Source organism: Pseudopipra pipra, chromosome W (assembly GCF_036250125.1).
Source record: "Pseudopipra pipra isolate bDixPip1 chromosome W, bDixPip1.hap1, whole genome shotgun sequence".
Lineage (NCBI taxonomy): Eukaryota > Metazoa > Chordata > Aves > Passeriformes > Pipridae > Pseudopipra > Pseudopipra pipra.
In genome coordinates, this window is record NC_087580.1 from 51,809,654 (window position 1) to 51,836,659 (window position 27,006).

The window sequence follows — 27,006 nt, forward strand, 5'->3', positions numbered from 1 at the left end:
CAATACGAGATAGACATGTTCGGTTGCAAAAGGCACAGCAGAAAGACTCCTTAGGTGGTATATTCTGCAAAGCACGATTCTTTCTGCATTGTCTTTTCTCCTCAAGGGTGATCCTGCCTGTAGACCCTGAAAGAATGATTCCCCTTATCAGAGATCTCCCTGAGGCTATGAAACCCATTGGCATTCAGCTAAAAGGACAAATAGAAAGCCTCACCAAAGGGTAAAGAACTGCAGCCACCTTGGAAGCAGCTTTAACCCCCAGTCATTACCGTGGAGAAAATAAGATTTGGACCTGGGGGGAAGTGGCACAGGAATTAATTATGGAAGAAAATATGGTCCAGTACCTTCAATTACTACTGATTCTAAATCAATTCGGCACACAGAATGCAAAACAAGTATTCCTCGAGCAAGACTCCGAAAGGTAACATTCTTCCCTGGACAAGGAGGACCCACTAACACTGGGGGACACAGGGAAAAAAGGAATACCCTGTGGACTGAAGGCTTGCAAAAAGGAATCCCAAAAACCTAATGGATGGCCAACCCACGGATAAATTAGAGATATTAATTCAAGAATAGCCAGCAAAGGAGGGATCCCTGAAAGCTGTCCCTGCTACAGCCCCTCCCCTGGAGGGATCACAGAAAGGAGAGGTGACGGGAAACTCCTCTCTTCATCCCCAGTAGGTAAGCTGGGGGACAAAGGTTGGTTTTACATTAGACAGCTGTATTGAGTCTGGCTGAGCTGGACTTCATTTCCCCATAGCAGCCCTCACAGTGCTGTGCTTTGCATTGGTAGCTAGAAGGGTGTTGATAACACACCGGTGTTTTGGCTACTGCTGAGCACAGCACCAACACTGTAACATTCCTTCCTTAGTTGAGGGCAAGATCCTGGGAGGGGACCCAAGTAGGTCAGCTGACCCAAACTGACCAAAGGGATATTCCTGACCGTACCGATGTCATCTCAGATATAAAAGCTAAGGCACAGAGCAGGAGGATGGACATTCATTGTCTAATGGCTGCCTGCTGAGAAACCGTCACGTGTCGGGAGTGGCCGACCACTGATGCTCATGGGAAGTAGAGAATAAAACCTGCTATCTTTCGCTTCAGCGCACGCAAGCTTCGCTTTGCTTTTTTTTTTTGCTTTAAATAAACTGCCTTATCTCAACCCACTAGTTGTTTTTTTCTTTTTTCCCATCTTACTCTCTCCCGTGTCCCTCTGGGAAGGGGAGTGATAGAGTGGCTGGGTGGGCACCTGGCGTCCACCCAAGGTCAACTCACCACAGTCCTTTTCGGTGCCCACCGTGAGGCGAGATTAAGGCAGTTATATATATATATATATTGCATGCGATAGTAATAGCAGCTACTGAATAGCAAGCTCCTGTGTGGGACATGGAGTTTGCTGGCTGCACTGCTTATCATTTTATTTTGCTAAGTTTCGTGAATGTACTAAACATACTAATCTAAACAATGGCTCTGTGCTTTGCTTTTACACTAACGACCTTGTTATGCTCGGGAAGTTGTCTTCTGGGGAGCTATCTGGGAACAATGGAGAAATACACCCTTCCCCCCCTCCCTGGCATTGACATTCATTATAAATGGCTTTATAATGAAGTCTCCTGCCGTCCTTGCTAATCCTTATGTGAGCTGTTTGGTAATGTTTCTGTTACTAACTAATACTGTCAGCACATTACGGAGTTCTTGGAATCTGGTGTCATCCTGGTGTAGTAGAAAAACTTTAGGTGATGATATATTGGGACGCACCCTGAGGTGCCCAGTTCTTGGGTGGCAGGGTGTGTGGAAGGATCTGGGCAGGTTCCTAGGGTGTTTGACACCTCCCATTACCTGGGACTTCACACCTGAACAGGTATTCGACCCTAGCAAACTGACACGTCACCTGATGGAAGGCTGCCTTGCCTACCCCAATCAAAACCAGCAGCTTCTTGCCCTGTACTGGGGCCTGGCCTGTGCTTATCGAGCCACAGTTCAATATTCTCAGAAGATTGTAGAGGAGGCAGGGACCCAAACTGCAATGGAGGACACTATGGCTGAGATAGGGACTCAAACCACAACAACTACAGTCATTGCCCCAGTAGTGAAAAGGAAGAAATGGATAATGCAAGCTATAGGTCCATATCAGCGATTAGTAAGGGAGGAAGAGGAGGAAGGGGAAGAAGGACAAGGAGGAGAAGGAGGGGAGGGAGCAGATGAAAAAGCTGGTCCTTCAACAAAGGAAGTCAGACAAATCACACAGGAAACTGGAGTTACCCAGTCCCTGACCTCATCAGAACTCCGGGACTTGCAGAAAGATTACAACCGCCAGCCCAGTGAACAGATTCCTGCCTGGCTGCTTCAACGCTGGGATAACAGGGCTGATAGTCAACAAGTGGAAGGTCATGAAGCCCAACAGCTGCGATCCCTTGCCAGAGATCATGAAATTGAAAGGGGAATTGGAAAGGAGAGAACAATTTGCAGTCTTTGGAGATGGCTCCTCTTAAGCGTGAGGGAAAGGTATCCACTCAGGGAAGATATAATGAACTCCCCAAGAAAGTGGGCCACTGCAGATGAAGGTATCCAGTACTTGAGAGAATTAGCAGTGCTGGAAATCATCTATAGCAACTTAAGAAGGGATGACACCCCCAAAGACCCAGAGGATGTTCCTTGCACGGTGGCCATGTGGAGGAAGGTGGTTCAAGGCACCTCTGCATCATATTGTAACATCCTGGTAGCAGTATATTACCCAAAGATGGATCCACCAACTGTAGAGGTGATGTCCTCCTGGCTTTGAAATACAGAAGAAACTCTGGGCACTTCCTCATTCCCACGGGCCAGCACCTCAGCTCTCAGGGGCAGGCCAGGAGATCGGTCCCCTCCTGCCCCAGTCAGAGGGAAAGGAAGCCCCAAGCACAGGCCACATGGTGAACTCCGGTTCTTTCTGCCTGACCAGCGGGAAGACATGAAGAAGTGGGATGGTGAACCCACCTCTAAGCTGGAAGCCCGAGTACGTGAACTAAGAGGGAAGAGAACTGTTAAGAAGGGGGTACCCAGGAAAGCTGTCCACGTAGTTGCTGCAGAGACCCAAGAAAGAAAACAGCGACCTCTCAGACGTAAGAGGACTGAAATCAATTCCTCTGATCCTGGTGAGGGCACCTCTGGTCTGGCATCGCAAAGGGCAGACAGTGAACACTCTGACCAGGAACAGAAATAGAGCGGCCCTGCCTTCGGCCAGGAGGAGGAAAGGGATGATCAGGTCTACTGGACAGTGTGGATTCGACGGCCTGGCACATCGGATCCACAGAGATATAGAGCTTTGGTAGATACGAGTGCACAGTGCACACTAATGTCATTGAGGCACAGAAGTGCAGAACCCACCTGGATCTCTGGAGTGACAGGGGGATGCCAGGAATTCTCAGTGTTGGAGGTTGAAATGAGTTTACCAGGGGACAAGTGGGAAAAGTACCCCATTGTGACTGGCCCAGAGGCCCCTTGTATCCTTGGCATTGATTACCTCAGGAGGGGATACTTCAAAGATCCAAAGGGGTATCGATGGGCTTTTGGTGTAGCTACTGTAGCTACAGAGAAGATCAAACAATTATCTACCCTGCCTGGCCTCTCAAAGGATCCTTCCATCGTGGGATTGCTGCAAGTTGAAGACCAACAAGTGCCCATTGCCACCAAAACAGTGCACCGATGGCAGTATCGCACCAACCAGGACTCCATTCAGGAACTAATTAGTCAACTGGAGAAACAGGGAGTGATCAGCAGGACCCACTCACCCTTTAACAGCCCCATATGGCCAGTGCAGAAATCTAATGGGGAGTGGAGCCTGACAGTGGACTATCGTGGCCTGAATGAAGTCACACCCCTCTGAGTGCCGCTGTGCCAGACATGTTGGAACTTCAGTATGAGCTGGAGTCAAAGGCAGCCGAGTGGTACGCTACTATTGATGTTGCCAATGCATTTTTCTCCATTCCTCTGACTACAGAGTGCAGGCCACAGTTTGCCTTCACCTGGAGGGGTGTCCCATATACCTGGAATCGACTGCCCCAGGGGTGGAAACACAGTCCAACCATCTGCCATGGACTGATTGAGACTGCACTGGAACAGGGGGGAGCTCCAGAACACCTGCAATATATTGATGACATCATTGTATGGGGCAAAACAGCAGAAGTTTTTGAGAAAGGGAGGAAAATAGTCCAAATTCTTCTCAAAGCTGGTCTTGTTATAAACAAAGCAAGGTAAAGGGACCTGCATGGGAGATTCAGTTCTTGGGAATAAAATGGCAGGATGGTTGCTGTCATGTGCCCCTGGATACAGTAAACAAAATAGCATCTATGTCCCCACCGGCTAACAAGAAGGAAACACGAGCTTTCCTAGGCCTTGTGGGTTTCTGGAGGATGCACATTCCAGGTTCCAGTCAGCTTGTGAACCCCCTCTATCAGGTGACCCGGAAGAAGAACCATTTTGAGTGGGGCCTTGAGCAACAACAGGCCTTTGAGCAGATCAAACAGGAGATAGCCCATGCAGTAGCTCTGGGGCCTGTTCGAACAGGACCAGCTGTGCGAAATATCCTCTACACAGCAGCTGGGGAGCATGGTCTCACCTTGAGCCTCTGGCAGAGAACACCAGGAGAAACCCGAGGTCGACCATTAGGATTTTGGAGCCGGGGTTATCGAGGATCAGAAGCTCACTACATGCCAACTGAAAAGGAGATATTAGCAGCCTATAAGGGAGTTTGAGCCACCTCATAAAGTTGTTAGAACAGAAGCGTGTCTCCTCTTGGCACCACGTTTGCCCATGCAGCACTGGATGTTCAAAGGGAACATCCCCTCAACACATCATGCAACCAGTGCTACATGGAAGCATTGGGAGGCAAATTTAGCTGAGACCACTTGGCTGGTCAACACTAGGGGATCTGCCAACCGCCCTGGTCCTGCCCAAACAAAACCCCTACACACTGTGGTAGGGGATAAAGTCCCGGTACTACACATGGGGACATGGCTGGGGAAGTCAGTGTGGGTTTCTCCTCCCAGGAGAAAAGGCAAACCCATCCGTGGGATTGTCTTTGCTCAGGGACCAGAGTGTACCTGGTGGATAATAGGGGAAGATGGGGAGACCTGGTGTGTGCCTCAAGGAGATTTAACCTTGGGGGAAAGATGATCTGTGTTTTGAGTTGTGTGTTGCAGGAAGTAAAGTTGCAGGACAATGAAGAGCGAATTCTGCAGGGAACAACAACAGTGTGACAGTGACCAGAGTCGGGCTGGTGATGGTGCCCAACGATCAATTACCTCTGCTGCCCTGAGTACCCATCCCAATGGAATAAAGCCCAAGACCTGAAGGGATGGAAGAAGGCCATTAAACAACATCTATGCTAGTGCGGGAGATAGTCAGATATGTGATCTGAGTATGACATAAATGGTATGGAATAAGGGGTGGAGATTGTATCGGGTCTGGCTGAGCTGGAGTTCATTTCCCCACAGTAGCACTCACAGTGCTGTGCTTTGCACTGGCAGCTAGAAGGGTGTTGATAACACACCCGTGTTTTGGCTACTGCTGAGCACAGCACCAACACTGTAACATTCCTTCCTTAGTTGAGGGCAAGATCCTGGGAGGGGACCCAAGTAGGTCAGCTGACCCAAACTGACCAAAGGGATATTCCATACCATAGTGATGTCAGCTCAGATATAAAAGCTAAGGCACAGAGCAGGAGGGTGGGCATTCATTGTCTAATGGTTGCCTGCTGAGAAACCATCATGCATACCAAAGCCCTGCTTCTGAGGAGTGGCCGACCACTGCTGCTCATGGAAAGTAGAGAATAAAACCTGCTATCTTTCGCTTCTGCATGCTCAAGCTTCGCTTCGCTTTTTTTTTTTGCTTTAAATAAACTGCCTTATCTCAACCCACGAGTTGTTGGGGTTTTTTTTCCCACCTTACTCTCTCCCGTGTCCCTCTGGGAAGGGGAGTGATAGAGCGGCTGGGTGGGCACTTGGCGTCCAGCCAAGGTCAACCCACCACAGCGGCTTACCAAAAATTCCAAAGGAGTCTTGTTAATAACCTGTTCTACTGGTTCCTGCAAAACCCCTGTAACTTTTCTAGTAGATACTGGCACTCGTCTGCCCTGAAAATTGTAGATGCATCTGCATGTGGAATCACTCCCTCACATAAAGGCATATTTGTTGCGGATGCGTTTGGAAACATACAACCCCAGATAACAGCAAAGGTAAGATGCTGGTTACCAGGGGAGGAGAAAGCAGTTGAAACCCTAATGATTTTGGATAAACTTCCTGCTAATTTACTGGGGCTAGACCTCCTGAAAGGAAGGTCTTGGACTGATGAGGAAGGAAACATATGGAAAAGAAATCCCACATCTGTGTTTACTAAGTCCTGCCCCTGCTCTTCCTCCCTCCCTAGTAACCAATGTCAAACCTTACCCCTTACCCTTGGGAGCCAGAGAAGGAATCACTCCAGTTGTTGGAGATTTAAAAGAAAGAGGAATAGTGATTGCAACACATTCTCCTTACAGTTCTCCTATGTGGCCCATCCGTAAGCCAAATGGTAATTGGAGGCTAACGGTAGACTACCGACGTCTTAATGCGAATACGGGGCCCCTTACTGCAGCAGTCCCAAATATAGCTGAGTTAATTGTAAGAGTCTATGAAACTAGACGATTCCAGATATGGGGGAAGAAAATGGAATCCTTTATTGAACAGTGAAATGTAATTTAAGGGCCTTGAGGGTTGGACATGTTAATGAGGAGGACGGGTTATGATAATAAGGGAATTACACAAGTTTTTACTACAGTTACCCAATTGATTAATATTTCCCTCAACCAGGATTACATGGGGGGAAGAGGATGAAGGGGTTTAAACATGGTTCAATAACATAATCTCAAAGTCCTTCCTTATTTTGCTGCAGGAGCCAGGCTAATCCACATAGTTGCACATCAACAGGTCTTGTGAGGAAGGTCCAGTCCCTCAGGTCACTGGATTTCTCTCAGTCCCTGTTGTCCAAGGTTTACTGCTCAAACCCACTAAGCTTCTTCCTGCTGACAGCTGGGTTTCGGCTGCTACAGTTAATAGCTACCATCCAAGAACAAGCCCATCAAATTATGGCCACTATTGACATCAAAGACATGTTTTTTATGGTTCCCCTGCAGGAACAGGATCAAGAGCATTTTGCTTTCATGTGGGAGGGCCAACAATACACTTTTACCTGTCTCCCACCACGATTTAAACACTCACCCACTCTAACACATCATGCACTGGCACAGGAACTGTCACTTATTCCTCCTGTACCAGGAGTAAAATACCAATATATTTGTCGCTGTAGTGTTGAGATGGCCAAAGTGACACAGAAACAGTCTTCTTCCAAAAGCAGGACAGGAGAGGGATAGATAGATCCTTTATTGTAACAAGTCACCGACATTTATAGCTCTTGGCATAACATACATGTTACACCACAATTGGTGCTTTTTTATAAACATACATCACGATTGGCTGCTCTATAGCAAACTCACGATGATTCAGCATTTGTAGACTCATAGTGACTAAGCTCCAGCAAGCTCACTGTGACTCAGGGTATTTGCTTCTATAGTTCTGTCTTCCTTCCGACAGACCTGCTGTTAACCCCGACATACATTGATGACATTTTAGTAGCAGGAAATGAAATTGCACCTGTGCAAACAACCCAAACAGACATTATCAGGCATCTTGAGTCCCTGGACTTACATATCCCTCCGGAAAAGGTACAACCTCCTTCACAAGAAGTAAAATTCCTGGGAATTTGGTGGAAGGGAGAAATGGTTTGTATTCCCCCAGACACACTTACCTGCCTAGACCAACTTAAACCACCAGAGAATAAAAAGGATTTGCAGCATGCTTTAGGCCTGCTGAGTTTTTGGAGAAAACACATCCCTGATTTTTCAATATTTGCACAGCCCTTACATGATTTATTGCGGAAAAAAGCAAGGTGGCATTGGACCCCCTCCTTCACGATGAAGCCCTACAACTCCTGATTTTTGAGGCCAACACATACCACTCACTAGGCCCCATACACCCTACCAATCCAGTACAAATTGAGTGGGGATTTGCAAGCTCCGGACTGTCCATACATTTATGGCAGAAAGGACCTGATGGTCCCACCAGGCCTATAGGGTTTTATTCACACACTTTCAAAGATGCCGAAAACCGATATTCTACGTGGGAAAAGGGCTTATTTGTGGTGAGTACTGCTTTTCGTGAAACAGAAAAAATTGTCCGTCAGCAGTCTCTAATTTTAAGGGGACCCTTTAAGGTCATCAAGCCTGTTTTGACAGGAACCCCACCCCCTGATGGGGTGGCCCAGCAAGCTTCTGTTTGGAAATGGTATGCTCAAACCGAACATTATTGCACCATTTTTCAGGTAACAGAAGGAGCTCGCAAAAATCTTCCCTTACAAGATGAGGTAACTTTAAATAGCACAGCTGATTCTCCACCTTCTGTGATTGAAGCAGCACCCCCATACTCAGAACAATTGCAGAATGTGTGGTTTACTGATGCCTCAGCTAAGTGAGAAGGTAAAGTTTGGAAATATCATGCTGTAGCTTTACAGGTACATACAGGAGACAAAATAGTAACCGAAGGAGAAGGCAGTGCACAGGTAGGAGAATTAGTAGCAGTTTGGAGTGTATTTAACCATGAAGCTGAAAGCTCTGACTCTGTATACGTTTACACTGATTCTTTTGCTGTGTTCAAAGGGTGTACTGAGTGGTTCCTCTTGATGCCTAAAAGAAAACTCAGGGAGGAAAAACTCCAAGGCAACTTAATTTTGGAGGTAAGGTGAGGGAAGGTTTAATGATGCCCCTAAGGCAATGGGGTTACAAGACGCGCACAGCTCCCCGATCCAGTGTCACAATTTTATATTACTGTCTGTCCAATCCCTGATTTTATCTACCCCCTGGCCTTTACCCCGGTCCACCCCCAACCTGCCCCTTGGGAATTGGGTCTGGGGTCATCCTGGGACCCTTTTCTTCATCATCTTGGTCTTCTTTGGAGTACAGAGTGCACACAGTCACCCAGTTCTTGGTCATATCTTGCGGTTCAGGCTAGGGAGCAGATGTCCTTAAACAGAAGGTGGCCTACCTAGAAGAGAGACTAAACAAGTCAAATGGAATTTGAGGGGGAATTGATATGGGGAACATGGAATGGGGTAAGAGGTATCTGTGTTGCTACTGTGCTAAAGGGTGGGGGAATGAATGCAGCTGCTTCTAAAAATCTACATTTGCTACATAACTACTTATAAAACTTATAAAAATTAGAAAAATCAAAAAATCAAAAACCTTAAGGCAACAGATTCCCCCCTTTAGAGACTGGACAAAACTCAAAGGTCTTTTCCAATCTCTACTACTTACACCTACAACATCTAAAACATTGGTTCATACAGTGAGCTATTATACAAACACTAACTATGTATATCACTAGAATAAACAGTTGTTTTATCCAGGTCCAGTTCGGTAACCATGAAGTGAGTTTGTGTCTCCCACACCCAGTGAGACATCATCCAGAGATACCTGATGCAGAATTTTGGTTTGGTTCCAAATTGCAGCCAAATCATTATTAATTCTTCCACTCTGGTCTATGTAAGAACAGCAACTTGTGTTGATGACTTTACACACGCCCCCCTGTGAGGTTAGCAGAATATTGAGGGCCAGTCAGTTTTGTAATACTACATGAGACAAACTATGGACTTCCTCCTTTAAAGCTTCGATTGCATCTTAAGTTTGATCTTGAATGTTTTTCATAACAGCCAAAATGTTAACAATTGCTTTTTCCAATTCACTTACTCCTAGAGATGGGACCAAGGCTCTGACTATGCTGTGAAAAAGCGTGGGGTGCTCGACAAGGGGATTGTCAGTTCTTTTTACTCTTTTTGGATAAGTTCTTTCCCATTCTCCTTGTTCATCAATTTGGTCAAGAATTGTTATGTTCGGGATTACTGCCCCTAGGGCGCAGGCCCGATCTTTATCAAGGGGCAAAACTTTCCAGGCCTCCTTTTCACAGATCCAGTACCACCTTGAACCCTGGGGAGGACTTAATCTCAAGGGGAACTGTGCCATCCTTGTCACAATTTCTAGGTTTATTTTCTCTTCGGACTTGTCTTTATCACAATAGGGAGGGAGAGTTATTTTTCCTGTAGCATTAACAACCATGCAGGGGACAACATAATTTTCCTGATTAGAAATTACGTTTCTTAGGGCCACCGGATAATAGGCTTCTGTAACTGGTTTCCAGGTTCCTGGGAGTTCTACCATAGACCTACCAAAGTTTTTTCCATTTAGTAAAATGCCAATTAGGGGCCAGTTGCTACCCTCACCGTCAATTGCTGGTACTTGTGTACAAATCCAGCAGTCATTTTTTCGAAGGATTTTAGACACATTTCAGACTAGGGCCACATGTAATCTTTGATCTCAAACTCGATTCATAGTTACCAATTGTACAGATAAAATACACAGTAAAAACAATTTATGCCACATCCTCTTCGTCTGTGTCAGGTTCTGATTTGCTGGTTATTCTGGGAGTTGATGCTTTCTTAACTCTGGAGTAATGAAACCAGGGTTCTTTGCCAGCAACTTTGATGGCAGTGAGAGAAGTCAGCAGGACTTGTAATGGTCCTCTCCATTTGGCTAGTAAGGGATCACTGTCCCACCATTTGATGTAGACCCAGTCTCTAGGCTGGAATTGATGAGCAGGGGTGTCCAGTCCTATGGGTCTGGATAACTCAATGAATTTCTGGAGCTTCTGTAAAGTAGAGCCTAGAGCAATTAAATATTTTTGTAAATCAACTTTCCCTCTCATGTGAACGGCCCCTGGTATGTGCGGAGCTTGGTATGGTCTTCCATACAATATTTCATAAGGACTTACAATATCTCTCTACCTTGGTTTGATGCGAATCCTCAGCAAAGCTAGAGGCAAAGCTTGAACCTATGACATGGATGTTTCCTGACAAATTTTACCAATTTGCATTTTAAGAGTGCCATTCATTTGCTCGACTTTGCCACTAGCCTGAGGCCTGTAGGGAGTATGTAGGTCCCAGACAATTCCCAGGACACGGCATACCTCCTTCACTACTGTTGCAAAAAAATGTGTCCCTCTCTCTGATGACATTCCTAGAGGAACCCCAAACCTTGGAATTATGTGGTTAAGCAAAGCTTTTACCACTTCCCTTGCTGTGTTAGTACAACAGGGGTAAGCCTCAGGCCATCCACTGAAAGTATCCACCAACACTGTCATCTGTCACTGTCATGGCTAGGCTTCGCGAACGAAGATTTGGGAAGGCTCTATCCACATTTGCTACAGGTACGCTGGTGGCTTATGAGGCCAATACGTGACAGACATATCCGATTGCAAAAGGCACAGCAGAAAGACTCCTTAGATGGTGTATTCTGCAATGCACGGTTCTTTCTGTGTTGCCTTTTTTCCTCGAGAGTGATCCTGCGTGTGGCCTTGAAGGAGACAGCTGCGTTATAGATGGCGTGTCTCCAGGCCTCCCGATTTGAGGCCAGAGTAGACCAGTTATGGTGATCAATATGGCCAAGGCTGCGATGTTGTTTCAGGGAGTCCTTGTATCTTTTCTTCGGGGCTCCTCTCATGCGGCAGCCAGTGGCAAGTTCACCATAGAGCAGGATCTTAGGGAGGCGGTGGCCCTTCATCCTTGAGACGTGCCCTGCCCATCGCAGCTGCGTTCTCAGTAACATGGCCTCAATACTTGTGACAGCTGCTTGCTCTAGAACAGATGTATTGGTCACATAATCTGATCCACCAACACTAGTATGTATTTATATCCCTCCCTGGGTGGTAACTCAGCAAAATCTATTTGCCAATAATCTCCGGGTTGGTGTCCAGCCTTTGTTACCCCTAGCACTACTCTCTTGGTAGTATCAGGGTTGTTCTGTTTACAGATTTCACACCTACTTACTACGGACTGCACGACTTCGGTCATACCTGTCCCTATCACTACCTCCTTCAAGTGTTTTAGAAGGTTTTCTGTTCCCCAGTGGGTAGCCTCATGTTCCTGCAGAGCTATCTCCCTAAGGAGTGGGGGTGGAATTACAACCTGTCCTGTAGGTGTGACAGCCCATCCACCTTCTTTGATTTCAGCTTTAAGGGATTTAATTAGATGATTGCCTTTCTCATCATATTTTGGGGTGTACCCTGTCAAATCAATTTCTTTTTGTGGTATTACTGCTAGGATGCCTTTTTCTGCAGCCCCTTTTGCTGCTTGGTCAGCAAAATGATTTCCCAATTCAGGAATTGTTTTCCCTTTCTGATGAGCTCTGCAATGCATAATAGACACTTCTGGCTTCCAAATGCTCTGCAGGAGTGCATGGATTTGGTCTGCCTTGGGCAATTAATAGCCCTCTCTCTTTACAGATGGCTCCATGGGCATGTACAACACTGAATGCATATTTAGAATCAGTCCAGATATTTACCTTCTTCCCTTCGCTCAGTTCTAGAGCTCTTGTCAGTGCAATCAGTTCTGCTTTTTGGGATGACACATCCATTGGCAAGGCCTTTGCCTTGATTACTTCATCCTTGGTGGTCACTGCATACCCCGTCATTCTCTTACCATCCCACATGAAGCTGCTTCCGTCCATATACAGTTCCCAGTCTGCGTTTTCCAGAGGCACGTCTTTCAGGTCTGGTCTGCTGGAATAGGTTTCTTCAATGGTCTGCAAACAGTCATGCTCAGGGACACTGTCAGTCAATGTTGAGGACAGAAACATAGCAGGATTTACAATAGATGTTGTTTTCAGGGTAACGTCATCCTGTTCCAACAACACAACCTGGTACTTAAGCATTCTGCTAGGGGACAGCCAGTGGCCCCCTTTTTGCTCAAGCACAGCTTGAACTGCCTGGGATACATACACGACGATGCGCTGCCCAAGTGTGAGTTTCCGGGCCTCCTCGATCAGGATAACAGTTGCTGCAACAGCTCGTAGACACCCTGGCCACCCTTTGCTAACACTGTCTAGCTGCTTAGAGAAGTAAGCCACAGCCCTTCGCTGGTTTCCCAGGGTCTGTGATAATACCCCCAGAGCGACATTCAATTGCTCATGTGTGAACAGTTCAAAAGGCTTAGTTAGGTCTTGTAGTCCCAGTTGTGGAGCTGACATCAAGGATTGTTTTAGCTGTTTAAATACATCTCTGGTCTCATCTGTCCATGTCACAACTCCTTCCTTGGCCATTTTCAGGGCTTCATATAGGGGTTTGACCAGTAACCCATAGTTAGCTATCCACAGATGACACCATCCTACCATTCCTAGGAAGGTCTGCATTTCTCGTACGGTGTGGGGCTCTGGGAGATGGCGGATGGCTTCCTTCTGGTCCGTACTGAGCCGTCGATGTTCACGATAGATTTCAAGCCCCAGGTAGATGACTATCTCTTTTGCAATATGCGCTTTCTCTCTCGAGACCCTGTACCCACTGAGGCCTAAAAAATTTAAAAGACTCACAGTTAGCTTGATGCATTGGTCCCGGCTTTTGGCGGCAATCAGTATATCATCCACATACTGCAGGACAACTCCTTCTGGCTGCTGCCTTCTCCAGTTCTTTTGCCAGTTGATTTCCGAATATAGTCGGGCTGTTCTTAAAGCCCTGGGGCAGAACTGTCCAGGTCAGCTGTGTTTTCCTCCCTGTCTCAGGATTTTCCCATTCAAAACCAAAAAGCTCTTGGCTGTCCTTATGTACAGGAATGCAGAAAAAGGCACCTTTAAGATCAAGCACAGTAAACCACCCTAGATCCTCTGTCAACGTGGTTAATAAGGTATAGGGGTTAGCAACCACGGGGTATATATCTTCGGTTATTTTGTTGATTGCCCTCAGATCTTGGACCAATCGATACTTCTTGCCATCAGCTTTTTTCACTGGTAGGATGGGGGTATTAAATTTGGATTCACATTCTACCAATAAGCCAAATTTAATGATGCCTAAAGAAAAACGCAGGGAGGAAAAAAACTCTGAGGCAATTTAGTTTTGGAGATGAGATAAGGAAAGGGTTTTAATTTGTGCCTCTGAGGCACAAGATTACAAAACATGCGCATCCCTCCCCCCCCTTTACAGTTGTCACAATTTATAATACTGTCTGTCCAATCCCAGATGTTTCCACCCTGTGGTTTTTGCCCTGATCCACCCTCATCCTGCCCCCTGAGAATTGGGGCTAGGGGCTTTTCGAGACTACCTCTTCATCATCTTCATCTTCTTCGGGGTAGAGGGGGCACACGTTCACCCAGTTCTTGACTGTACTTTTGCGGTTTAGGCCAAGGTACAAATGTTCTCTAAACAAAATGGGCCTACTTTGACAAGAGACTAAACATTTTCTAATGGAATTCAGAGGATAATTGATATGGGGAGCATGGAATGGGGTAATAGGGGTTGAGGAATGTGTAAACTACTGTGCTAAAGGGTGAGGGAATAAAGGCTGCTGCTTCTAAAATCTACTTCTATTATATAACTACTTATAAAGCTTATAAAAATTAGAAAAATCAAAAAACCAGATGGACCTTAAGGCATCATTAAGAAACCTTTCGGCTTTCTAGCTTCAAAGGGTATTGTTTTGGTCTTACCAGAGCTGCTCCTGGTCTGAGTGTGATGCTTACTGGTTCGGCTTGTTTGGATTTCCCTGGAAATTCACTGGCCCAGACTATTGGGATGACAGCATTCTCAACCTCTGCAGGGATCTCTCCATGATTCTCCTGTATAAAGAAAGCAGCTGCCTCGATATATTTAGTATCTGGAATTATAACTTTTATTTCTCCCCCCTGGCAGAATTTAATTTCAGCTTCTAATTTTTCCAATAAATCCCTACCCAATAAAGGCTTGGGAGAGTTTGGTATATAGAGGAATTGATGAGTTACCCAGTGTTTACCCAATTTAAATCTCAAAGGTTTAAAGAATGGCCTGGTTTCACTTACCCCTGTAGCCCCAACAACAGTTATAGTATCACCACTCAATTTTCCCTCCAAAGTATTTAACACAGAATATGCCGTGCCTGTGTCAACCAAAAATTCCACTTCTTCCCCTCCCAGCTTCGCTTTAACCAGAAGTTCTGCTGGGAACGAAACCTCCGGTCCCCTTCATGCATCCTGGTTCACAGTCAGTTGGGGGGTTGGAGGGGGAGGGGGAGGGAGACTTTCACTTTTCTTCAAGTCTGGACACTCCCTTTTCCAATGTCCTTTCCTTTTGCAGAAAGCACATCTATCATTTGCTCTGTCCTGCTGACGATTAGATCTATAATACTTGTGGTGGGTGTTGCATTTACGGTGTTCCTGATAGCCCCTATGTAGCTCCATCACCCTTGCCCTGGCTTTCTGATCTCTATTCTGATATACCATCCAAGCTATATCCAATAACTCACCAATATCCTTTTTATCACCTGCTTTCTGCACCTTTTCCTTATATCAACTGCAGACTGTCCTATAAACAAATAAATCATGTGCTTTTTCCCTAGATCTGACTCTGTATCAATGTCAGTGTATTTTCGTATGATCTCTTTCAGCCTATTCAAAAAGTCTCTTGGAGACTCGTTTCTGTCCTGCTTTACTTCATACATTTTTGACCAATTTACTGCCTTTGGAATTCCATGCCTGAATCCATAGATTATCCAATCCTGATAACGTTTCAATGCTTCCATTTTCTCTGGTAGATTAGGATCCCATTTAGTGTCCTCAGAGGGGAAAATATCCTTAAGTTCCCCTTGAAGTTTTCCAGCTGTTATCAGCATTTCAATTGCAGCTCGAGTAGCTCTCTTTACTATTTCTTTCTCTGTTGGGTCTAATAAAGTATCCATTATAACTTCTAAGTCGAACCAGTTTGGATTTTGTGTTCTTATTGCTCTCTGGACATAATTTGCCACTCTATCTGGGTTATCTCTATATGCCCCGACAGAAGCTTTCCACTGCTGTAGTTCAACCAGAGAGAAGGGAACTTTTATTAGCACTGGGCCCTGATTGGTCATAGCTTGCCTTAAGGGGGCCTCTAGTGCCGGCTTATCCTTTGCTCTCATTCTCCTAGCTACTAGGTCTAGATCTGCCAAAGCCTCATGCTCTCTTTTTCCCTTTGTATTTGGTTTTACTTCCCCTGAGCTATCACTTGATCCATCATCAGATGCTTCCATGCCTGTGTTAGCCCTATCACTGTCCCGGGTTTCGGCTTTCATGCTTGTGGAGTGAAAAGGGGGTAATCCCCGCTTCTGCCTCCTGTCAGCGGCCGAGATTGTCTTGCCCCGTTTTTGCGTCTCTGTTGCCCCTTCATGAGGGGCAGAGACTGAAAATTCCTTTGATTCCTCTTTCCCCCCTGCAGTAGAGCTGGGCGGCTCAGTTGAAATAGCTGCCCCTCCCTGAGTAGGGGGTGGGGGTGGGAAGGGGACGGCTCCGTCTCCGCCCCCAGTGGCAGAGCTGGAAGGAGCAGGCACCGCTCCCGCTCCCCCCCACCGTTCCGGGAACTGTGGCTGCGCCCGCCGTGCCCGGGGCCGCTCCAGCGAAAGCCCCAGCGCCTGCGCCGACAGGGCCAGCTCCTGTTGCCATAGAGACAGCTCCGGCTGCAGTCCCCGTTGCCACAGCAACCGCGCCTGTAGTCAGCGCCGCCCCCAGGGCAGCGTCAGCTCCCGCAGCCCCCGAGAGAGCTACCGCCCCCCCGCTAGCGACTGCGCTCGCCGCCCCTGCCACGCTGGCAGAGCCAGCGGCCCCCACCCCCACTGGCGCCGCCGTGCCGGACAGTCCCGCGGCAGCCCCCGCGGGCCCCGACCCCATCGCGCCGGCAGGAGCCGTTCCAGGAGCTACCCCGGCTCCCGCTGCGCCCGAGGCAGGCACCGCCCCTGGCCCAGTCAGTCTCGCAGCGCCCGCAGGGCCGGCCCCGGGAGCTACCCCGGCTCCTGCTGGACCTATGCCGACTGCACCAGGACCCGGTGCGAGAGGGGCCCCAGGACTGGTTACCCTCATGCCGGGAGGAATTAAAAGGTCCAAATCCTCTTCTTCAGTGTTCTTAAAATAAATTTGTGGGATGGGTGCACACTTAACTCGACCTTTCCTTTTCCCTTTCTCTAAAGCCATTTCTGAAACTCCTGCCTCTATCAAGCCTTTATTTTTCTTATTATCTTTTCTCCATTCAGGGCGAGTTAAAAGAAACATAAACAGCTCAGCATAATGCATCTCTTCCCATCTTTGCTCCTTATAAAGAAGTGAAATAAACTGCAGAATTGTATTCATCTCAAACGAGCCATATTTCAGCCAAACTTCCCCGCTAATTTGTCCATATAACGGCCAGACATTCATAGACAACCAAAATAATTCTTGCTTTTTTAAAGGTGTTTCAGGTCTAGTTAAACAATTCCAATGTTGTAAAACCAAAGCCAAAGGAGACCCCTTGGGAATCTCCCCCTTAAACTGCATACAGCCCATGATGGTTGACAGACAAAGAAAAACTTTCCTGCACTGGGATTCAAACTCACACTCCCTCGAACACTGAGTGAGCTCCCTTCCCCAACGCCACCACAAGGTTTCAGGTCAGAACAGAGTACTTCAATACACAGAGGGGCATCCCCCTCTCCGAAACACGAAACTCTTCCTGAGTTTACTTCCCTGGCCCCTGGCCAAAACAAATCTGCTGAGTTTTTCTCTGACCCGCCTTTACCAAAACCTCTTGGGCAGTCCAACTGCCCCTCTACAGACTGGAAAAAACTGACTCCTGTGACTTTTGGGCCCAAATCCAAGTCTGTCTTCCAGCCTACCATATTCCCCTACTTTCCGGGGAAAAACAATCCCCCTTTCCACAGCTGCTAGCAAAAGTAATTTTGCCTCACCTTACCTCCATGTGTGATTCTGAGGAGCTGGCTTCTCGAGATCAGGTGTGGGAATTCCCCAAATATGCTGGCTTGAAGAAGAATTTCCTGCAGGATGAAATTTCCGATCTCGAGGAGCTCAAGTCCCCGCTTTTCCCCATGTGGGCCGTCAGCTGATGCCTAAAAGAAAACTCAGGGAGAAAAAACTCCAAGGCAACTTAATTTTGGAGGTAAGGTGAGGGAAGGTTTAATGATGCCTCTAAGGCAATGGGGTTACAAGACGCGCACAGCTCCCCGATCCAGTGTCACAATTTTATATTACTGTCTGTCCAATCCCTGATTTTATCCACCCCCCAGCCTTTACTCCAGTCCACCCCCAACCTGCCCCTTGGGAATTGGGTCTGGGGTTGTCCTGGGACCCTTTTCTTCATCATCTTGGTCTTCTTTGGAGTACAGAGTGCACACAGTCACCCAGTTCTTGGTTGTATCTTGCGGTTCAGGCTAGGGAGCTGTAATGGTTTGAGAGCCCCAAAATCCAATTCCCGAGTTCAACCCAGTGTGAGATGGGTTTTCCAGACACCACAAAAGACTCAAAATGGGGGGAAGGGATTATATTACAATGACTTTACAAATAAATAGTACATTACACACACAATCTTAACTATCTCTACCATGATAAAGCAGTATTTACAATGGATCAAATCTCTTCTCTCTCCAAATAAAAGTCCAGGAGGGAAGAAGGAAGAGATCTTTTCTACTTTCAGAGCAGCAGTGTCTCTAGGGCAGCAGGTTCTCTTCTTTCATGCAGCAGTTGTAGCTGGATCTCTGCCAGTACACACGAGGGGGGTATCCAAGCCCTCTCGACCCTTCGACTCTAAGCGAGGGTCTTCTCTTCTGTGGGCTGTGTTCACTGGGACAAAGGTCACTTCACCACATCATCCCACAAAGCGCAGGGGTCTTCGTGACGGTCCCTATCTTCAGGGGATTCAAGCCCCCTTGCAGACCTCCTGTGTTCTGCTTAACAGCAGTGGGGGGGCGAAGCCCTCCTCTGCATTCCTTTGGCCTTCCCGGTCCAGCTACGGGAAGCCCTGAGCATCTCAGCTCCTCTCTTTCCGGTGCTGTAGCACTCTAAGACTCTTCTTAAGTAAGAGTCCATCATCTTCCTCCTATCTAGGAGGTCTCAGAGGGGTTTGGGGACTTTGTTTCAGTTCTTACCCAAACTCTCTCTCTCTCTGTAGAGCTTAGTTCTCTCTCTGCTGCTGGCTCTCTCTCTCAGACAACTGTGTCTTCCTGCTCGGCTGCATGTTTGTTTGCTGCTTCTTCAGTTCTTATCTCCTTCTGGCTCTCTGCCACCGTTTCTCCGTACGCTGTTCTTGCTGCTGCTCACGGTGGAGGAGAAAAATGCCCAGCTTCTCAGCTACAGATACTTAGTCCAGTCTTACGCTGTTCCAAGTCCCTGTAGCCCCCCAACCGGGGGCTGGGGGGGCCAGAGCCCCCCAGAGGGGCTCCTTCCCCTTCTCCTCGTGGCTCTACAACATGGTTACTTCAACAACAACAACTACAACTACAACTCTCCTTTTCCGGTCTGGGTGATATGTTTATATTTTGCAGAAGCGCTCACTGGTTCAACCCCAAGGGTCACCACTCCCTGGGGGTTTATCATTTTATAACTTCAGGGGGAAAACTGTTTTCCCCCACCACAAGAGCAGATGTCCTTAAACAGAAGGCGGCCTACCTAGAAGAGAGACTAAATGAGCCAAATTGAATTTGAGGGGGAATTGATATGGGGAACATGGAATGGGGTAAGAGGATTTGGTATCTGTGTTGCTACTGTGCTAAAGGGTGGGGGAATGAATGCAGCTGCTTCTAAAAATCTACATTTGCTACATAACTACTCATAAAACTTATAAAAATTAGAAAAATCAAAAAATTAAAAACCTTAAGGCAACATCCTTCTGGGAAAAAATGACGGAGAAGTGAATAGAAGCCCTGTTTGGCAAAAAGAGAAATGGCAAGAAATTCTTGCTATAGCAAAGAAAGGGAATTTTTTTAGTCGGATGGGTAGCCTCTCTGTGGTGGGTCTGGCTGAGCCAGAATTTATTTGCAGCATGCACCAAATGTCATGGTTTGAGAACTCCAAAAATCTAATTCCCTAGTCCAAGCCCCCTCCCACATCTCAACCCAATGTGAGATGGTTTTTTCCAGACACCACACAAGTCTCAGAATGGGGGAAAGGGAACTATTACAATGACTGTACAAAATAAATACTACAATACATTATATACAATCTTAACTATTTCTACCATGACAAAATAGTATTTACAAGGGATCAAATCTCTTCTCCCTTCCAAATAAAAGTCCAGGAGGGAAGAAGGAAAAGATCTTTTCCACTCTCAGAGCAGCAGTGTCTCTAAGGCAGCAAGTTCTCTCATGAAGCAGCTATAACTGGATCTCTGCTGGTACACACGAGGGGGTATCCAAGCCCCTCGGCCCGTCGTCTTCAAGTGAGGGTCTTCTCTTCCGTGGACTGCGTAGCAGGGACAAAACTCGCTTCACCACGTCATATCATGGAGTGTAAGACCCCCATGAAGGTCCCTTCCTCAGGGGATTCACCCCTGAGTCAGAACATCTCGGGCAGCTTTCAGTTGAAGGCCTTTGCCTCAAGAGTTCTATCAGAGTTTCTGTGGTCTGACCTCAGGCTGCTAGCATAGCTTGGCAGCAGCGGCGAAGGGGGGCCAAGGTCACCCCCTCCATATTCCATCTGGTTGTCCTGGTTCAGTTTTCCAGGAGCTTCTCATCTCCTCTCTTTGATGCGTGCTGCAATTTATTTTGGTAGCTAGAGGAGTGTTGATAACACATCCATGTTTTGACTACTGCTGAGCACAGCACTGTAACATTCCTTCTTCAATCGAGGGCGAGATCCTGGGAGGGGACACAAGTAAGCCAGCTGACCCACACTGACCAAGGGGATATTCCATACCATATGACATCAACCCAGATATAAAAGCTGAGGCAAGGAGCAGGACCGGAGGCACTCATTGTCTCTGATGGCTGCCTGCTGACAACCGTTATGTGTGCTGGAGCCCTGCTTCTCAGAGAAGTGGCCGACCATCGTTGCTTATGGGAAGCAGAGATTAACTGCTAGCTTCTGCTTTGTGCGTGCACACGCTGCTTTTGCTTTCTTTTTTTTGCGTCAATATAAACTGCCTTATTGCAACCCACGATTTGTGTTGTTTTCTTTTCCCACCTTACTCTCTCCCCTGTCTGGCTGGGAAGGGGAGGGATAGAGCAGCTGGGTGGGCACCTGGTGTTCAACCATGGTGAACCCATGACTCTCTCATCAGGAAAATGAAACTCCAGCTAGCCGCTGGAACAACAAAGTAGATGAACTGGCCAGATTAGCCCCTCTAAAGTGTAAAAACTCCTGCAGAGAACTGGGACAGATTGTTAGAATGGTTGCATTTAAAGAGACAGCACACAGGAGCACGAGACCTATACAGAGAAGCAGGAAGCAGGGGATGGCCAGTAACTCGAGAGATGTGCATATCCTCATGTGAACGGTGCAGAATCAGACTTGAGCATCACCCTTTAGAACAACCTTCGTTACATATAAGAGACAGAAAAGGGCTGTGGGACACATGGCGGACTATATTGGACCCTTTCAAAAGTCTGAGGGGAAACAGTATGTGTTAGTAGGAGTGGAAGTAAGGTCAGGATTAGTGCAAGCAGAAGCTTTCCCTCGGGCAACCAGTACAAACACTCTAGAAGCTCTTAAAATGTGGTTCAGTTTTTTCCCAAAACCTGTATCTATCCAATCAGATAACGGGTCACACTTCACAGCTGCCATCGTGCAGGAGTGGGCCAAGGAAGAAGGAATCCAGTGGATATTTCGCACACCATATTATCCACAAGCAAATGGCATAGTGGAAAGCACAAATGGCCTGCTTAAGCGATTTCTAAAACCTCAGAAATCCAATTGGACTGAACGACTATGAGATGCTGTAAAAATGGTGAATGACCGATGGGGAGTAAATGGCTGTCCTAGACTCACAGCTTTTTATCCACAGCCTCCCTCTCTGATACCAGCAACATCAAAGCCTGAGAGTAATCAAAAACCCTCTCACCTTCCTGAACAACCTGTATTAGTGGAACTACCTTCTGTAGGAGCTGTACCAATGGTACTCACCACTCCCTTGAACATATACACCTGGAAAGCAAAAGATGCTTATGGTAAAGAACACAAAATAAGCTCTCGGTGGATTGTTCCTACATTTTAATGTTGGGCCCTAAAAGGGGCCAGACAGATCTTTTTCTTTTCTTTTACAGGTAACTGCCCAACAGAGAAAAGTATGCAGAACTGTGAATGAAAACCTCAGATTTGGACTATGGTTCAGTTTACTGGTAACTGTAGTTATAATTTGTTAGTTATGTTTGTATGGTTATTTACCTTGCACATGTGCTCAGCAGAACAGACTGTTAAAAGTGAAAATCAAAGGAACCTTGCCTGGGAACTAGTCAAAGGGCTTGCGAAAATATGGAATCATACCAATCAAGGTATATGTGTAACATTACCCGAGTCTGCTGAATAAGGATTGTGATTTTTTATGATACCATTGAATTTATCTTTTGTTTTTAACATGGCTAGTGTGACAGCCCCATTACCCCTACCTGAACAGTGGGCAAACAAGACCAACAGAGTCCAAATACTCTGGAAAGGTATTCCTATAGTGCATGGCCTTTACCAAACTTATACCCCACCTCCTAATATAACTCAGGACTGGATGTCACACACCAAATATTGTAAAACTATACGTCCAAAGGTAAATGTAACCATCTTATCTCAAATTGAATCCCCTCACCTGTCTATTACATCAAGTAAAGGTGAATTTAAACCTGGAATGATAACCTTTGCGGAATATAATGCTAGACAACCCTGCCTTATTTACTCATGGGATCCACTCTTTGACCCATTATACACACTAGATGTATACGAAAGTAAATATGCCACAGTTTTTAGTCCTTCCTGGTGTGTACAACTTCCTAATATAACAAATATAACTCCAATTAACTGGAAAAACTTAATGTGGGCATGGTCTGTACAAGCATTTTTTGAATCCCAATTTACAGAACCTAAATTTACCATGCCTCAAATAGAAGAAAGTCCTTTATTCAATTGCTCAAAGGTTATAACATGCAAAGAAGGACCAGGAGATCCTCCATAAACGTGGTTTTCGCTTAGAATTAGAACATTGATAAGGGACACGTGTACTTGTTGGAGATACCCCTCTAAAGGCTGGAGAAATCAAGATGAATCCTGTAACTCAACCTACAAATATCTTCTTAATCCCACTACCCAATCTATGGTACCCCAATAAATACTAAATCAAAGATCACCATCCTTGATCATGCAGACAATACTGATTGTAAAACTGTAAAATATATAACCCCTCTGGGAATGGTTTGGGGGTGCTGTGACAGAAAGTTTTATTCACATTTGTCATTAGAGCAGCATGCTGGACTTCGGTGTGGACCTGGAATTCCCTCTCTTTGCCCCAGATGTGTCTTTACTTTCACTAAAGTGTCTAAAGAACGTCACCATTGCAGTGTTATTCCCTCTTCAAAAGCAACACAAAGACCAGAATGGGCAATTAAAGGAATTGATTTTCCAAATTATTATACCACCGGACAAAAAGCACTCCTTTTTCTTGAGAATTTCTTTACCCCTTTGTCACCTTAAAAAGACACCAATTTATATTAGAAGATATTACCTGACAATTAAGTGTTTTAAGCAATTGGACACAGCATGGATTTGGAGAATTAAACACTCAAGTCCAGCAAACTACTAAGATGACATTGCAAAATAGATTAGCATTAGATATGTTTCTGTTAAAAGAACAAAGTGTATGTGGGATGTTAAATTTATAAGAAATTGAATGCTGTGCAACAATTTATAATGCTTCGACCTCCATTGAGGAGGCACGAATAACAATGAGAGAAATAAGTAACCACACTACAAATTTGTTTTATGCAATGCAACCGCAAGAAGTGTTAGATGGATCATGGGTTACCAACATCCTAGAGTCTTTTGGACTCACCGGATGGGGAAAATGGATAGCACAAATTGGAATAGCAATTGTCATTGGAATTATGTTCCTAATTATTGGCATTGGCCTACTTAAATGCATGATAAACCGTTTGCTCATTTCCTTCTCCCCTTCTGTTCGTTATATTCGTATTACCACCACTGAAGAAAACTACATCGATGTGCCAAGAAACAATGTCGAATCATCGGGGTGGAGTGTAACACACAGATAACATAGAAATGCCAAAAATAATGTTTTGCCATTGTTTCTGCCTGTCAAAACTTCATACCAAATATTCTCTGTCAGCTTTCTACCAGAAGTTCTCACCAGAGCTTCCTGCTGGAGTTTTCCTGCCAAAAGATCCTGCTATTGTTTATGGTTTTCATATCTCTTCAAACATCTGAATAGGACTACGTGCCAAGAAACCACATACAACCTCCTTTGAACACTATAAAAGTTGAGGAAAAATTTGGGAAAATCAGGGGAGAGCAAAAGGGAGAGAGAACCAGTTACCCTAGCTGAGAATCTCTCCCCAGCCCCCCTCACCTTTCTTCTGCCACTGTATGCTGCCTGCCTGCCACCGGAGACTGGAACTCTACTGGCCTGGAGAGGACTGAGACCCACTGTGTGACATGCGTGAGTTATATCTTATGCGTCTACCCTTGCCATATTTCTGAGGGCCGAAAGGTGTGGCTGGACCCGGACTCTGCACAGCCTGGGACACAGCTCGGCGTGAGCTGCAAAATCACACATCCTGGCTGCGTTCCAGAGAACTAAAGCTGCTAAGACATCCCCCCCCACAGCTAAAGAGATAACATCAAAAAGTGGCAGAGACAGAGGAAAAAAAAGCAGAAACTGCTTCTCTCCCCCCACACATAGACCAGCTCGGCAGAAAGGTAGCTTTGGTGGTATCTTTTCTCTGCTTCTAGAAGTAATCTTAGCATTTTCCAACTTTTCTTATTTTTTCCTCTTTCTCTTTGCATCTCTTAGCAATTAATAAAATCAGTTTTGGTATCAACAGATAACTTGTGTGAGTTTTAATTTTGCACAAGGGAACATTCGAATTTGAAGTTCTTTCTGCAACATTTAAGCATATTGTAACACTTGTGACCCTGTGGGAGACCCACACTGGATCAGGCTGTTCTTGAAGGACTGCACCTCATGGAAAGGGACCCACACTGGAGCAGTTAGTGAAGAACTGTAGCCTGTGGGAAGGGGTCATGCTGGAGGAATTCATGGAGGACTATCTCCTGTAGGAGGGACCTCATGCTGGAGCAGGGGAAAGACTCTTCTCCCTGAGCAGCAGCAGAAACAACCTATGATGAACTGACTGTAACCCCCATTCCCCATCTCCCTGCACCACCGGATGGGAGGAGGTAGAGCCCAGGAAGGAGGGAGAGGTGGGGGGAAGGTGTTTTTTAAGATTTGTTTTACTTCTTATTATCCTGCTCTGATTTTGATTGATAATAAATTCAGTTAATTTCCCCAAGCTGAGTCTGGTTTGCCCATGACAGGAATCAGTGAATGATCTCTCCCTGTCCTTATCTCAACACATGAACCTTTTGTTACATTTTCTCTCCCCTGTTCAGTTGCAGAGGGGAGTGAGAGAGCAGCTTTGGTGGGTACCTGGCATTCAGCCAAGGTCAACCCACCATATAAATATACATTCAGATGCTCTCTGAATCTGAAAAATCGGTCCGAGAAACTGCTCAGAGACTTTTTTATCTTTAAGCAGTAAGGTATTTGTTTATTCAACGTTGGGAGCAAGCCAGCTCCCGCTGGAGAAACTTGCTCGAAGGTTTCACACAAAATCAGCATTTTTATACAATCTTCAGATGTGATTAAATGCATATTCAAGTGATTACAACATCTATCAATGCATATTAATAATAGGCAGAGTATAGGTGGAGCTCAGGTGGGGCTTGGGGCAGTGCTTCTCTTGGCCCTCAATCCTGAGGGTACTTCCACTCTTCCTCCATGGGTCTGTGGGCTTAAACTCATCTTCCTCAGCTTGACCTTCCTTCTCTTCTATTGTTCTTGACCCGCTCACTGAAGCTTGGAGAAAGCCCTGGCTCCCGGCCTATTTCTTCTATTCAAATGTCTACCTTATCCTACTGCATTTCTAATTTATCACCTCTAGGCCTATTACATGTTCTTGTACTATTCTCTTAAGCTTTGGTCCAGTAAGTAGAACAGAACGAGCACAGATCGTTTTGGATGTCAGTAGCTTGTTAGCAGGCCCAAATTTCTTAGTTAACTCTTTTGGGCCTGGCCTCCTGTTTCATCTCCTGAATAATCTTTACATAGAAATTTTGCAGGTTCCTGATTTCTTAAAGCAGAATGTTAGCTCTACTTGAATTTTTTCCTTCATGAGATTGATTTAAATGACAGGTTAATACTGTACTCCCTCAAGCTGTGTATGGGTTCACAACTCTGCCTGCAGCACTTATCTATTTTTAGTAGAGCCCAATTATTGATCAGAATTATGGTGATTTTTTTGCCATGTCATTTTTTTTACTAAATACTACATCAAGTACATTAGAGACTGTTTGGCAGTAATCTGTGGCTAGTCCACAGTTTTATCCCACTCAGCTATATGTATAACACTTGGCTACACTCAGTAGAAGCACTCAGGTGGCAGCACCACAGAAAACAGGGAGGAAAAGGTGGGTTCATTGTATCAGGTTCGAAATAAAGAAGGCAAAAGATGCCAACAGGGATTGAAATCATTCTTCTTAGAATATTTAGCATTTTTTAAAGGAAACTGCCTTCTCCTGGAATCCTGTGAATATGAGACTCTGCTTTCATTTAACAACAGTTTCTAGTTTGCATGTTTTTTGATAAAAGCTTGGTAACAAGACATTAATTTCAAAAGGCAAATTGAAAAAATAATTAAACCTTTAAAATTTTCTTTTTATTTATTGAAAAAAATCTCATGATCTGGGGTCAGAGGACAGAACTTATTTGTAATGTGGTAAATACACATGTTTTAACTTTATAAGACAGGATTTTTATCTAATGGTCTTCTGAGTATGATAATGTACCTGCAATCAAACTGTTTGTCCGTTTACTTCATTGAGCTGAAATCTGCTGTGTGCTGCTCTACAAGGAGCTGGTC